The sequence below is a fragment of the Oncorhynchus tshawytscha genome, linkage group LG14 (assembly GCF_018296145.1).
Source record: "Oncorhynchus tshawytscha isolate Ot180627B linkage group LG14, Otsh_v2.0, whole genome shotgun sequence".
Lineage (NCBI taxonomy): Eukaryota > Metazoa > Chordata > Actinopteri > Salmoniformes > Salmonidae > Oncorhynchus > Oncorhynchus tshawytscha.
In genome coordinates this window covers 27,079,117-27,094,669 of record NC_056442.1, presented here as the reverse complement: position 1 = coordinate 27,094,669, position 15,553 = coordinate 27,079,117, and positions in this window count along the sequence as shown.

Here is a 15,553-nt window from a genome sequence, read left to right as displayed (position 1 = left end):
TTGAAACCCAAACTCTGGCGTGTAAGTCTTACAGTTTGGCCAAACACAGACACATTTGTGAACAGGTTTTGAATGTGTGGGACATAAACATGTGCGGTGCTAAATCCTGAGAGAGGCGACCTAACAGGACTGAGATGTTCTGTTGGCGGGTGTCTGTTGTGGGATTAGAAGGGGTTTAGATGGAAACCCAAGACACAACCAGAGCCTCATCACACGTAATGGCAGATGAGGGAGTCATCTGTGGACGACTTGTTGACAACATCAACCCGTCGTCAGGTCTCGTGGAACATGTTTTTACCAGGCGCCTACGACCTTCAGCCAATGTTTAGTCCCAGGGTCTTTCAGAGCAAGGAGTGCAACTGTGGCCTTCCAACGCGGCCCTGCTGCAACCTCAGCCTCCACACACACACACACACACACACACACACACACACACACACACACACACACACACACACACACACACACACACACACACACACACACACACACACACACACACACACACACACACACACACACACACACACACACACACACTTGTTACCTCTGTTGTGGCAGTGGGTATTGGAGATCAAAGTGGGACAGGGTGTAATTTGGGATATGTGTTTAGTACATGCTTGTCTTTAGGATTAACGTGTTATCACGCGTGTGATATAACCCCATTTTCCTCCTGAGGATTCAGTGTGCATGTGTGTGTGTGTCTGTGTTTGCCCCCCGTGTGTGTATAATATGCACATGAGCGTGTGTGTGTATAATATGCACATGAGCGTGTGTGTGTATAATATGCACATGAGCGTGTAGTACAGGTGAGAAATGGCTGAACAGTAGACACAGAGCCTATTGTCTGTCCAGAGGGAGAGCAAAGGAGAGCCCAGGCCAATCGCGTGGGAGGATGAGGAGGAAGAGGGCTGGTCATGGCTCCCTGTCTGACACTCCAGTTAGTTTACTTTACCACAGGGGAACTGTTTAGCTTTTGGTTTACATTCAATTTCTCCAGCTTCATTGCTCGAATTTTTCAAATTTCTACAAACAAGTGAAGTCCTCCGTGCCGTCCAACAGAAACATGGTGTCTGTGTTTGACGTGCTTCCTCTCAGAGGCTCAGTATGGTGTATCCATGGAGCCAGACCCCAGAGCCCCCTGCCAGGGTGGGGAGGAGATAGGAGTAGCAGGCCTGGGAGTCACAGAAAAAACACGAATACACACACACACACACACACACACACACACACACACACACACACACACACACACTGCATCCTCTCTCTACCAATGTCCGAAATTACATCCTCCTTCTTCCACCATCACCTGTCACTTACAAGCACCAAATCCAAAGGAAACGGGTTGGTTGGAGCTCATCAAAAGTTATTGCATCCTGAAATCTGAGTGGACTGCAGTGTACCGCTTATTGCAGTGTCTTGCCTCCAGACTGTAGGGTGGCAGAGGAACAACACATCAAAAGAGTGAGAGAGGATATATAATGATAGAGATACGGTATTAAGGAAACATTTTACGACATATACTCCTTTTCCTGAGTGCTGAGAAATGATGGTGCATGTGTTAATGTACTTTAACGCAACCTCTGGGGTTACTAGCAGAGCATTCTTTGGCGGTTAAGTGTGTGTATGTGTGTGTGTGCGTGTGTGTGTGTGTGTAGGTGCGTGTCCGTGTGTGCGTACGTGAGGGATAGTAATAGTGTCTTGGACGCAGGTAAGATTCCTCCCTGTTGGATCTGTTTCCCATAACCATAACACACAGTAATATAAGTTGTCAGGTACTACGTGTCTCTAAGAGTGTATCCAGTTGTAATCTAATTATGTGGTGCTTTAGTGCATTCTTTTTTGCCATAGTAATGTGACTGATGGTTGGCACAGCAGGCAGTCTGGACTGGATCCAAGGCCATCGCAGTGTGTGCACATCTCACCTGTCTATACCTCACTTAACTTCCCAATGTGTGTGTGTGTGTGTGTGTGTGTGTGTGTGTGTGTGTGTGTGTGTGTGTGTGTGTGTGTGTGTGTGTGTGTGTGTGTGTGTGTGTGTGTGTGTGTGTGTGTGTGTGTGTGTGTGTGTGTGTGTGTGTGTGTGTGTGTGTGTGTGTGTGTGTGTGTGTGTGTGTGTGTGTGTGTGTGTGCACTCAGATCCTGTCCCCTCACCTGTCTATGCCTCACTTAACCTAACACTGTATACCCATGACCCAGGCAGCCTCACAGTGGAAATACACAGATCTATTTCACTTTAATTTCAATCCCAGTCCATTCAGGAAATTTGATGGAAATTCAATTAATAAGTTTTGTAAAAGTCTTCATCTGTAACTACAGATTTTCTGTGCTCAAATAGATTTCATCCCTTCTCTGAGCTGTTTTCCATGCCCACGGTTGAAAGCAAGTAGGCCAAAGTTGATGATCCTCAACCACCCTTTAAGACAGTGCAGTATCGTGCCCCAGACCTGGATTCAAAAACTATTTGAAACCTTTCAAATACTCTGAGCACTTTCTGTAGCCTGCCATTAGTGCCATGTGGGCGGGGTTTGCCATTTTGGCTAATAATCTACTGGGCTGTTAAACCAGGAATGCTCAATAAAGCTCAGATAAAGTATTTGAAATTATTTCAAATTCTATTTGAACCCAGGTCTAATCCTCAGTCCCCTGTTAAGTTTACAGTTGAGAGGTCAGTTGCAGTACACTGCCCTCAGGTTTTTTTTTGACAGACATACTAATTTAAGAATCACTACTTTGGGCTCTGTGGTGCCGTCTCAATAAGACTGTCGATCAGTTGGTATTTAAGTTCCGAGTCCGACTGAGCTCAAGTTGCCTTTTCAATCACTGTAGCCGAACGCCTGTTGTAAATACTTTAACTGGTAACATACCAATACCACATATCTAAGCTATGTGTAATTTAATCTCTCATATTTATAGTTCTGTTGGTTGACATTTTACATGCGAAGGCAAGCAAAGACACAGTAGTGAGCTCTACAGATGAATGAAGACATAGACATTAGAACATTTTATATGATAATGATAATGGTGATGAGAAACCACACACACACACACACACACACACACACACACACACACACACACACACACACACACACACACACACACACACACACACACACACACACACACACACACTCTCACACACACACACACACACACACACACACACACACACACACACACACACACACACACACACACACACACACACACACACACACACACACACACACACACACACACACACACACACACACACACTGAGCCCAGATGTTACTGGACTTGGTCTGTTGGCTTCCCTTCCTATGTTTATCCCAGCATGCATAGTTGACTCTTCGTGTCCTGCAGAACATTATTCGGTCCTGTGCTCTTTTCCACTGTGCCTCTTTTCCACTACAACTCCCATAAAGTCACCATCCATGCCTCTTAGAAGAGGGCATTCTCCAGACAGCAGCTCTAGTCACATGCTTTGTCAAGCCATTATCACATAATAAGTATGTGCTTTCACAGCCATTTATAACATAACACCATTCCTTCACTGCAATATTCCAGGTATTGTTGTGACAAGGACATTTTAATGGGTTTCTTGGCTGAGAAGTTGGAATAAAAGGTGTTCTGGATGGATCACTTGGGCATGGTCACACATGCATGCACGTACACACAACCCACACACGCACAAACTTACCTTCCCCGCTCACTATTCACACACATACACACACACATATGGCACGGCCCTGGCACCTCTGAAAGCAGCCTTTGATGGCCTATTTTCTCATTTGCCGTTTGGGTTGGCATCGGACAGGCCCTCCTCTCCCATCCAGTGTGGGCCCAAGGCGCCTCCAGCCCCCCTTTGAAAGATTCATGGAGCCTGCAGGGAGTCAAACTGCTCTCACCTGTTGTCTCTGGCAGCCCGAGGGGAGACGATTAGCACCCCTTGCTGACAATATGCTCTTTGTTCCCCTTCCTTCTCTCACTCGCTTTCGCTGCCATCACACTCGCTTCTCGCACTCTGTCTGCCTCGCTCTCTCACTCAGTGTCACTCTTTCTCTCTCTTACTCTCTGTCACTCTCTCTCTCATTCTCTCTCTGTCCTTTCCTATGCCCTTGTGGGCAGAATGTGCAGTGTGTGGAAAACAGTTGAGCACTTTATCACAGATCAGCAGGTTAATCCTGTACAAATAGATTCTGGAACGGGGTCACATATGTCCTGCGGAGGTCTCGCCATCCGGGCCAAGCCCAAACGAGCTTTAACTCATCTCAGTGCAATTATATGAAGATTTAGAGGTCGAACGCTTAGTTTAAACATTAGTATCATCGTACATGAAGTAGATTAGGCCAAAAGTTCCAGAAAAATCTGCTTCCTGAAGCACTGTTCCATTCTGAATGCATTAGCATCCATTAGAAGGGACCACTAGGCCTCCCATAGATGTCTGAGTGGTGGGAATGTGTGAGAGGGCCTGTGTCCCTTATGGCCAGGGAGGGCATGAGATGCCGACACACACACACACACACACACTGCGGCCAGGCAGAGCATACATGTGTGCTGTGCTGAGAGCAGGCAGTGTGTGACATTTCCACTGCAAAGGGTCAAGGCTTCGCAGCTGTATAAAGTGGCCTTTATTGGCCAAAGGAAGAAAGGACTCTGTGAGACCCGGGTAAGCTGATAGGCTCCTCTTTACATTTAGTGTATAGCGCATAGTGGAACCCATTGAAGGATATTGGTTCCCTAGAGGAACATACTGTATTGAAGGAGTGGGTGTGGCACATTAAGGAGAGTCTTGTCTGATGTCAGTCTGTTGCCACCCTCAAGGTAGTGTTGTGTGACTGTATGCAACACTGCAAATTACCACCACACATATTATCAACATGTTCTCTCTTTCACAAGTTATTGTCCCCCAGGATGAAATCGGGGCAGGGACTGTGGATCTGTCTCCGTTCTTTTGTCACACGCAATATCTCTGACTGCCCTGGCCAGATTTTGAAGAAACATGGATGAATGTTGCGTCTTGCCATAGAGATCCATCATTTACAAAATTAGTAAAGGCCCAATTACTGTTACCCTTGTTAACCATTACTCGTGTGGCAACCCTATGGCCTGTATACAATGTAAATCAACGTGACCTTTCCTTGTAATGATTAGCCAGTTTGGGTTATAATTGTATGATAGAACCTCACTTACTTTTATATATAATTAACCATTCATCCAACCCTTAACAAAATAGACAAATGTGTATTAACACATCGCCATGCTGTTTGTGGAAGGATCTGCAGGCCTTCCTCTGAGTGGAGGAGAGCAACCCAGGAGAGGCAGTAGCAAATCTCCTCTCAGCATCACTCTGTAACAAACGTTGCTCCTGTGGGCCATTAGGAATGCAGCCATTGCCATGCTTTAGGGCGCCGCTGATAGGCCCTGACAGATTGAGTCCCCCTCTGGAGCTCAGCCTTCCTGCTCTCAGACATACTAGAGCTTTATTAGAACTCCAATCTCACCTAGAGGAACCGCGTTTCCCAGCATGACCTGCTCCACTCTTGGTCCCTGATTGGCTGACGGCCCCTGACGCTCTCCCGCCCATGGCTCTGATTGGTCGGCTATCCCGGCCTTGAGTGCAGCCAATCCCACGGCAGAGGAAATGGGTAGGACACGTGTAGTAAATCAAAGGAGCCCGGGCATACCTCCAGCCAGGACAAAACACCCAAGGAAGCAGATTAGGTATTCGGACTCTGTAAAAGTCTCCAGCCTGCGCAGCGGCATATAATCTCCTTAACTGAGATACACAGATGTCTCTGTATGGAGTTTTCTCTCAGCCATACGTAGCACTTACAGTACAGCTCTGCCAGAAACTACTTGAAGTGATCATACTAACAGTACAGAACAGTACTATACACTACATTTCAATGGAAGGCGGAGGCACAGGGAGACTTTGAGCGATTTAACCATTGGCGACAAGAGACCAGGCGACCACAATTTGTCAAACTTTATGATCAGCAACTTTATGATCAGCAATGAGCCCACTTGATAACCAATCAGTGGAAGGAGAGTCTTGCAAATTAGCTTTGACACCGTGCTGGTTAGGCTTATAACCACCATGCTGTTTTTTGTCCTGTACCGACAACGGGAGATCTTGGAAATTCCTTGCTACAAAGTATAGCTTCTGGTATAGCCATACTGTTAGGAGGGTTTAACTCGTCTAGTCTGAAGTGGGTGTCTGGTCTGATGACAACCTGAGCCGTGACTGAATATTGGGCAGCGTTGATATGATCCTATCTCTGACAGGAAGGTTTAACATAGACACACGGAGCTGTAGGGCCCACTCACCTAAACAGCATAGACCACAGAGTGACATATCTACTGGATAGACACTTTAGTCTGTCATAAGCTTGACCTCTGTCACCTTAACACACAGAGTGGTCAGGATTTGAGCAAGTCTTGATTCCCTTCCTCTCTCATTGACTGTTTGGCTCTCTGTTTCTCTCAGGTGCGTATCCAGACTTTCTTTATATACTGTAGGTCTACTGTATCATATGCGTGTAGAAAACCAGACCATGATATGCAATGCTATGCCAAGGAAACCTGAAACTGCAGCCTTTTAGCCCACTGTTATCTCTGAGATCTGCTTCCTGTGTTGTACAATATGTTATAGGGGTGCTCTATCTCCCTCTACCTCTATGGTTGTGTGTGGGAGGAGGGGATGAGGGTCTGAGGAACTCTCTTACATGCTTTACGCTAGACCTCCCTCACCGCACACACAAGCCTTAAAAAGCCCTGGTCTGTTCTCTGAGCGGTTAGTTAGACAGTTACTCACAGATTGAACACCTCGACGCGTTCAACATGAGGGGTTACTGCTCAAGGGACTTACCAAATTAAGACACCTCTGAATTACAATGGCTTATGATGGATATGTTTTAGGAACAGGCGAGGCCATGTTGTGCCGGTGCAGCAGTTTCCTCTCCTTTGATGAAAGTGTGTGTGTCTGTGTGTATCTCTCTCTCTCTCTGTGTGTGTGTGTGTGTGTGTGTGTGTGTGTGTGTGTGTGTGTGTGTGTGTGTGTGTGTGTGTGTGTGTGTGTGTGTGTGTGTGTGTGTGTGTGTGTGTGTGTGTGTGTGTGTGTGTGTGTGTGTGTGTGTGTGTGTGTGTGTGTGAGTGTGTATGTGTGTATGTGTGTATGTGTGTGGAGGGACGAGGGGTTCTGCCTTTTCTATAAGCATGAGAGATTTATGTACTGTATATATAGTGTCCTGCAGATAAGTGGACTACAGCATAACTAGCCATAGGGAAACAAACAAGTTCTTGAATAAAGGCTTTCTGTATAGCAATGTCTGTGTGGCAATCCTGTATGTCGTAACTGTGGTTGTCAATAGTGGGTTTGATGTGGAGGTTTCAATAATCAGTCATACAAACACTAGCTGGAACAAGTCAGAGGAAAGAAATTCAGGTACACATATTAAACTTTTTACTTTTTCCAGGAGCAGGGTTGAAGGACAAGGATGAGGTGCGACTAGACGAAAGCATCCAGCAGGCTTTGGGACAGAAGAAACAGTCGAAAGTAGATTTTATATGTCCCCATGCAACCAAAATACCCTGTGTCCGTTGGCTGCCACTGAATGTGTGCTTTATACTCTCACACCTAGAAGAATGAACCCCTTATTAATGGTGGGGGTTGTGCTGCCAATCATAGGTGTCCATACTTTGGAACGAACACACAAGTCGTCAGTTAACGCAGTGTATTGTTCCACATTCGGGAATATTGGAATATATTCATTTGGGATATTTGCAAAGGTAGAGATATAAGTTGTGGTGTGTCAACAAGGGATTTCTCCTCTTCAGAGAATGAACTGATTTAGTCTCACATTAAACCTCGAGGTGTTTGTTGTCTCTAGTTATTTTATCACATTTTATTTCCCTCACCCTTTTATTATTATCCTTTTAACCCTTTTTCTTTGTGTGTCAGCCCATCTTTAATCTCATCCCTGTCCTTGGTTGGTTTTCAGGGCTCAAGCAGTCACAGCCTGTATTCGGCTACGTTTAAGAGTCTTTCCTGGTCAGGTCATGTGGTCTGGAAAAACTGCTGGCCCTACACTTAACCTCTGCAGCCATGGTTGATGCTAGCTCTCTGCTAGCTTTCTCTGAGGAGGCCTGTGGTTGCTCTATGGTAATGCTCGCAGGCACAGTGTCTGTAAAGTGATCCACAATCTATCAGCAGGCGATCACATAGCAGGAGGGATATCAGTGCCATCTCAGGCATGTTCCAACTCCTGGGTTGGGCTGCATTCTCTCCGTTACACTATACTGTATTTTGGGTAACGTTGCGATACTACAAATCAAAATCGGACCATCGTAAATATCAGAGACTCAAAGATGAAGACGTTAATATAGACTGTCAGACTTCCCATCAGGATAGTGACTCTGTTCATCTTTGTGTTTTTGTAGTTGTTTTTGGTTTTCTCCAAGTTTCCCTCCCTCCATGTCACCCAAACTAGATGTAGCAGCACTATCTAGCATTCCCTGTCAACACAAATCAAAGAATATGACTCTGAGATGCAGAGTTTCCCGAACCTGAAATATCTAGGCACGTTGAAACACAAACTGCGACTCAGATTCTATTCAGATGACATAGGCCTGGTCTTGAATAAAACACAAACTTCTTCTGCTCCAAACTTTTTGACACTTTTTTAAGAACAAGGCATAACACTGTCTGACTTGGCCCCCACCACCATATGCTAAAAATTATCATACAAGTTTCTCTTTGTATCCATTTTTAAACATTAAGGAGAAGAATTGAGCCTTTGTATGAGGGAGGTTGTGTGTTTATACAACAGCGCCAGCACCAGGAACAAGAGAAAGACCCCATTGCTGCCGGTGGAGGGGGAAAGACTCAAAGTCTGGGGGCTGGGGACTAGAGGTGGAAGAGAAGGAGAAAGGAGCCCTTTGAGTGACAGTAATTTAGGAACCTGGGCTTTTTATGATTTTCCTGCTTTAAGGAAAACATGCAGAGTTCTAGGTGCAGCACTTTGGACCAAATCAAAGGGGTCTTTTTCCTCGTCAGATTTTGTGTGTGTGAGGGTTATACATATCCTGTCTATGTGTGTGCTTGTGCGTGCGCTCGGCGTGCGTTGACATGCATGTGTCTGCCGATGCGCGTGTGATGTGCGTGTACTCAAAGAGATTAAACACTTTGTCTAAGAGACCAGTGGAAGCATGAAAAACTCAAGACTGGGTCCTCTGGATACAGCAAAACGTGAGCACATACTGTACCACAGTTCTTTGAGTCATGAGAGGTTCACACAAACTGCTTGTAAAATTGTAATAAATCGGAGTGTTTTCATCCTAGCATAATCATGTTGTGTCCCTCACTAAAGTGAAGATGTTTGACCCATGTCCAAGCACTAGGCTGCACTGAACAATAATGCTTTTCTTTCCATTATCTTGCAGACAACAGAAATGTGTCTTTTGCTCACGACCCAATTTGTATTTTCCTTACAGCTCAACATATGTAGAAGAGGTGATATGTTTTTCAAGTCCAGAATATTCATGGCTACTGACAGTGCAAATAGGATTTACGGTACACAAACCCTGTATAATCTCACAGCAAGCTGTCACCACCTCAAACGATGCATATAAAATGTTAAAATTCCACCGGCAACAAATTATCGCGCAGGGGAACAATGTGTAATGTTCCCTTAATGGCTCCATTGATTGATTATTGTTTTCATCCACGTCGAAGCGGTGCAAGAAATGAATAGGAGCCCCCAAGACCCTCTAGCTTCGTGCATACAGTGCTCAGGGAGGCTTGAGGTTTGGAGGTTTCAAAACCACAGTGACCCTTTTTCTCCCTCCGCTTAATTTCTGGAGTTATTCCCCCGAAACGAGACACTGGATAAATTATGTTCAGTATGAAGGCCCCCTTGTTCACTCAAAATAAGAAAGAAAGACACCCTGGTCTGGTAACAGAACTTCCAGAACTTCCAAACAAATTCCCCTGAAGCATGTACTTTTGGGCACAGTAGTTGGCTGCAGTCGGACTAGTGGCTGGCGGATTTGAGATGGAGAGGACTAGTGGTGGAGAAGAGAGACGGGGGAGCCTGTCTCATTTCTCCATGATGGATGAGCCTATTAGCTGTCCCAAGTAAGCCCAGGTTTATCCTTACACACCTCACAACCAGCGCCTTGTGGCAGACACATGTGTTGATTATGGCAGGGGAAACGAATGGAGGATGAATGCAGTGGTTCTAGAGGTTTGGACAATGCAAAATGGTTGCCTTTTATACTGAGACATATGACATATGACAAACAGACCCAACTAAACAGATTCTGTATTATACTACAGTGCCTTCAGAAAGTATTCACACCACTTGACTTTTCCACATTTTGCTGTGTTACAGCTTGAATTTAAAATAGATTGTGTTTAGATTTTTGTATCACTAGCCAACACACATACCCTCATATTGTCAAAGTGGATTTGTGTTTTTCAAAATTGTTGCAAATTCATGAAAAATAAAAAGCTGAAATGTCTTGAGTCAGTAGGTATTCAACCCTTTGTTATAGCAAGCCTAAATAGGTTCAGGAGTAACAATTTCCTTAACAAGTCACATAATAAGTTTCATGGACTCTTGTGTGCAATAATTGTCAAACCCTGAACAGTTCCACCTGTCTTGTGCTTGTCTCCACCCCCCAGCAGGTGTCTCCCGTTTGTTCCCATTATTCCCTGTGTATTTATACCAGTGTCTTCTGTCTGTTGCCAGTCAACCAGTGTGTTTTCCGTGCTCCTGTTTTTCTAGTCCTCCCGGTTCTGACCCTTTGCCTGCCCTGACACTGTACCCGCCCGCCTGCCTCACCATTCAGCCTGCCCTCGAGCCTGCCTGCCGCCCTGTACCTTCTGGACTCTGACCTGGTTTATGAACTTCTGCCTGTCCTCGACCTGCCTCTGGCCTGCTCCTTTTCAATAATTATCAGTGACTCAAACCATCTGCCTCCGGTGTCTGAGTCTGGGTCTCGCCCTGTGTCATTATAGTACTAACTGGCCCTGACTGACCCAGCAGACTCGGACCGGCTCTGTCTCACTGTCTCCCTGCAGGGAGCCACCATTGGAAAACATGAGGAGCTACTTCAGAACCTAATGGAAGGGCTCCATTCACTGGCGGAACGTTACGACCAGCGTTTCAAGGCGTTACTGGAGCAATTCCGTGGACGATCTCACAGGCAGCATGCCACAACGGAGACCTCCCAGATGCTCAGTAATCCCCCTACCAGTGGTGGTTTTGTACAGACTACCCCGGCTTCCGAGAACCTCGCTTACCTCCATAGGGGGGTTATGCTGGGGATCCTGGAACCTGCAGGGCGTTTCTTTTCCCATGCTCCCTCATTTTTTATGCTAATGTCTGGAAAGGCGCTCTCCTGGGCTACAGCAGTTTGGGAGTAACAATCCGCCATTTGCCTTCATCTGGGAGGTTTCATGGCAGAGGTGAGGAAGGTGTTTGATTCTCTGGTATCCCGGAGAGAGGCAGCCGAAAACTACTTGGATTACATCAAGACTCCTGTAGTGTGGCAGACTACTCAGTAGATTTTCGCACGCTGGCCGGCGAGAGTGCCTGGAATCAGGAGTCCCTGTTCGATACCTTCCTTCATGTACTGTTGGAGGAGGTAAAAGACGAGCTCGCAGCTCGGGAGTTACCTTTGGACCTCGATTCCCTCACTGCCTTAACCATTAGGATTAATGGGCATCTACGGGAACGCAGGAGAGGAGGTCTGGTCTCGGTCACACTTGCCCATCCGCTGCTGCTTGCTCATCTCCGAAGAGGTCCAGAAGTCCCCGATGTCTGTACTTCCGAGAGGAGCTGAAGCTACTCGAGATCCCTCGGGAATCATCGGGCAACTGGGCAGAGCTAGATTATCACCTAAGGAACGTTCATGTAGGATGAGCTCCAACAATTGTCTGTATTGTGGTGCTGCGGGGCATTACATAGCCACCTACCCAGTAAAACACCCGGCTCATCAGAAAGTACGAGTACGCTGGTGGGCCAGACTGGGAATTTTCTAACTCCCATTAGGTAGCCTAGTGGTTAGAGCGTTGGACTTGTAACCAAAAAGTTGCAAGATCGAATCCCTGAGCTGACAAGGTAAAAATCTGTCGTTCTGCCCCTGAACAAGGGAGTTAACCCATTGTTCCTAGGCCGTCATTGAAAATAAGAATTTGTTCTTAACTGACTTGCCTACTTAAATAAAGGTACAAAAATCATTTTCATGTTATCCTGTTGTGGGGTGACTGGTCTAAATCTCTCCGGGTGCTCATTGACTCTGGGGCTGATGAGAGTTTTATGGACACTACTCTGGTATAGCTAGGTATCTCCACACAACTCCTCCGTTCCAATGGATGCCAGAGCACTGGACAAACGATCCATTGGCAGAGTCACGCACAGCACAGTTCCCATTAACCTGGGGGTATCAGGCAATCACAGTGAGTCCATACAGCTTCTCCTCATTGAATCTCCTCACATCCCTGTTGTTTTGGGATTTTCATGGCTCCAGAGGCACAAGCCCATTATTGATTGGAGCCCGTTCTGCCACTCACAATGCCTTAATGTGACGCAGCCTCCCCCGGGATGTCCTCCTACTGGTTTTATTTATTTATTTATTATTTAACCTTTATTTAACTAGGCAAGTCAGTTAAAACCTTTTGTGACTCCCAAACCCGCATGCGGGAGTGTAATCATCGCCTGAAACTAATTAGCATAACGCAATGGACATAAATATCCCTAGAAAATATTCCTATTCATGAAAATCACAAATGAAATATATTGAGACACAGCTTAGCCTTTTGTTAATCACCCTGTCATCTCAGATTTTCAAAATATGCTTTACAGCCAACGCTAGACAAGCATTTGTTTAAGTTTATCGATAGCCTAGCATAGCATTATGCCTTGCTAGCAGCAGGCAACCTTGTCACGGAAATCAGAAAAGCAATCAAATGAAATCGTTTACCTTTGATAAACTTCGGATGTTTTCACTCACGAGACTCCCAGGTAGATAGCCAAAGTTCATTTTTCCCCAAAATATTATTTTTGTAGGCGAAACAGCTCTGTTTGTTCTTCACGTTTGGCTGAGAAATCGCCCGGAAATTGTGGTCACCACAACGCCGAAAAATATTAAAAATTAGCTCCATAATATCGACAGAAACATGGCAAACGTTGTTTAGAATCCATCCTCAAGGTGTTTTTCTAATACCTATTCGATAATATATCCGTTGGGACAATTCGTTTTTCACTAGTACTTAAGAACAAATTCTTATTTAAAATGATGGCCTAGGAACAGTGGGTTAACTGCCTTGTTCAGGAGCAGAACGACAGATTTTTGACAGTCTGCTCAGGGATTTGATCTGGCAACCTGTCGGTTATTGGCCCCGCGCTCTAAAAAGCCTCGGATTACTCTGCATTTCCCACAGAGTACCAGGACCTCCTGGAGGTTTTCAGTAAGGCTCGTGCTACCTCCCTTCCTCCACATCATCCCTATGATTGTACTATTGACCTTCTCCCGGGCACCACACCGCCTCGAGGCCGGCTATATTCCCTGTCTGGCCCTGAGAACAAGGCCATGGAGGAGTACATTGAGGGTTCTCTGGCTGCTGGGACCATTTGCCCTTCTGCCTCCCCTGCCGGCGCATTGTTATTCTTTATGGAAAAAAAGGTTGAGACCCTGCGTCCATGTATTGACAACCGGGGCTTCAATGACATCACTGTTAAGAATCATTACACCCTACAACTCCACTCCTCTCCAGGGGGCAACCATATTTTCCAAGTTGGACCTTCAGAATGCCTACCACCTAGTTTGGATTCACGAAGGAGACAAGTAGAAGACGGCCTTCAACATTGAAAGTGGACACTATGAGTACCTGGTCATGCCGTTTGGGCTCACCATCGCTCCCGCTGTTTTCCAGGCCCTGGTCGACAATGTGCTCCGTGACATGTTGAATCGTTTTGTGTTTGTCTACCTCTACGACATCCTTGTTTTCTCCCATTCTGCCCAAGAACACGTCCTTCAGCGCCTCCTGGAGAACCAGTTGTTCGTGAAAGCAGAGGAGTGCGAGTTTCACCGATCTACTATCTCCTTTCTGGGATACATCATCGTTGAGGGGAATGTTCAGATGGATCCTGAAAAGGTTAGAGCAGTGGTGGATTAGCCCCAACCCACATCCAACCCACATCCAACCCTCATCCATCCGGACCCGTCCCGTCAGTTTGTGGTTGAGGTTGGCGCTTCCGACGCTGGAGTGGGGGCCGTCCTGTCCCAGCGGTCTGTCCAGGACCAAAAGCTTCACCCCTGTGCCTTCCTATCCCATCGTCTCAACTCTGCGGAGAGAAACTGTGACGTAGGGAATCCGGAACTTCTGACGGTCAAGATTGCGCTGGAGGAGTGGAGGCACTGGCTATAAGGGGCGGAACAAACATTTTTGGTGTGGACTGACCATAAAAATGTTGAATGTCTCGGTGAAGCCGGATGCCCTCTCTCGTCTGTACAGTTCCTGCTGCCACACCCTTTGACACCATCCTTCCTACCTCGTGTCTTGCGGCTTCAGTTGTCTGGGGTATTGAGACCCCTGGGGGGGGCCTGATTCGGGACGATCTCAGATCCTGGAATGGGCTCATTCCTCCAGGCTTACCTGTCACCCTGGCTCCCGTCGAACCCTGGCCTTCCTCCGACAACGCTTCTGGTGGCCCTCTATGGTTCCTGACGTCTCAGCCTTCGTTGCCGCATGCATGGTGTGTGCTCAGAATAAGACTCTGCGTCAAGCTCTGTCTGGCCTCCTTCAGCCACTCCCTGTTCCTCATCGCCCCTGGTCCCATGTTTCCCAGGATTTTGTCATACAGGCATGTTTTCTTACTCAGTTGAGGGAGAGGAAGCGAACCCCTCAGGGATTTCACCATGAGGCCAATGGTGACTTTAAAGCAGGAGTTTAATGGCTGTGATAGGAGAAAACTAAGTATGGATAAACAACATTGTAGTTACTCCACAATACTAACCTCATTGACAGAGTGAAAAGAAGGAAGCCTGTACAGAATAAAAATATTCCAAAACATGCATCCTGTTTGCAACAATACACTAAAGTAATATTGCAAAAAATGTTGCAAAGCAATTTACTTTTTGTCCTGAATACAAAGAAGTTATGTTTGGGGCAAATCCAATGCAACACATTAGTAATCGCTGCCAAAGGTGATTGGGTATGAATCATTTTCTGAAGGCACTGTATAATATTCATTAAAATAATCTATGCTGCCCATGTGCCATTCAGTCATACGATGTACATGCATGTTGATCCTCTTACTGTTGTTACTCTGTAATATGATAGTTGATTCTCAAATAATTATCAAGGTTTAAGATATGGATTGGAAACAGCCCACTTTCCTGTCCGGGAAATGTTGGTGGCAGGTGCCCTCTACCCCCATTGATAGTGTAAGGACCTGAGAGTCTAGTCCAGTATAGAAACACGTGAGCACAAATCATGGGTCCCTATGTCATTTGACTCTGTAACCAAGCCCTTCCTCAAGCACATGTACATACAAAC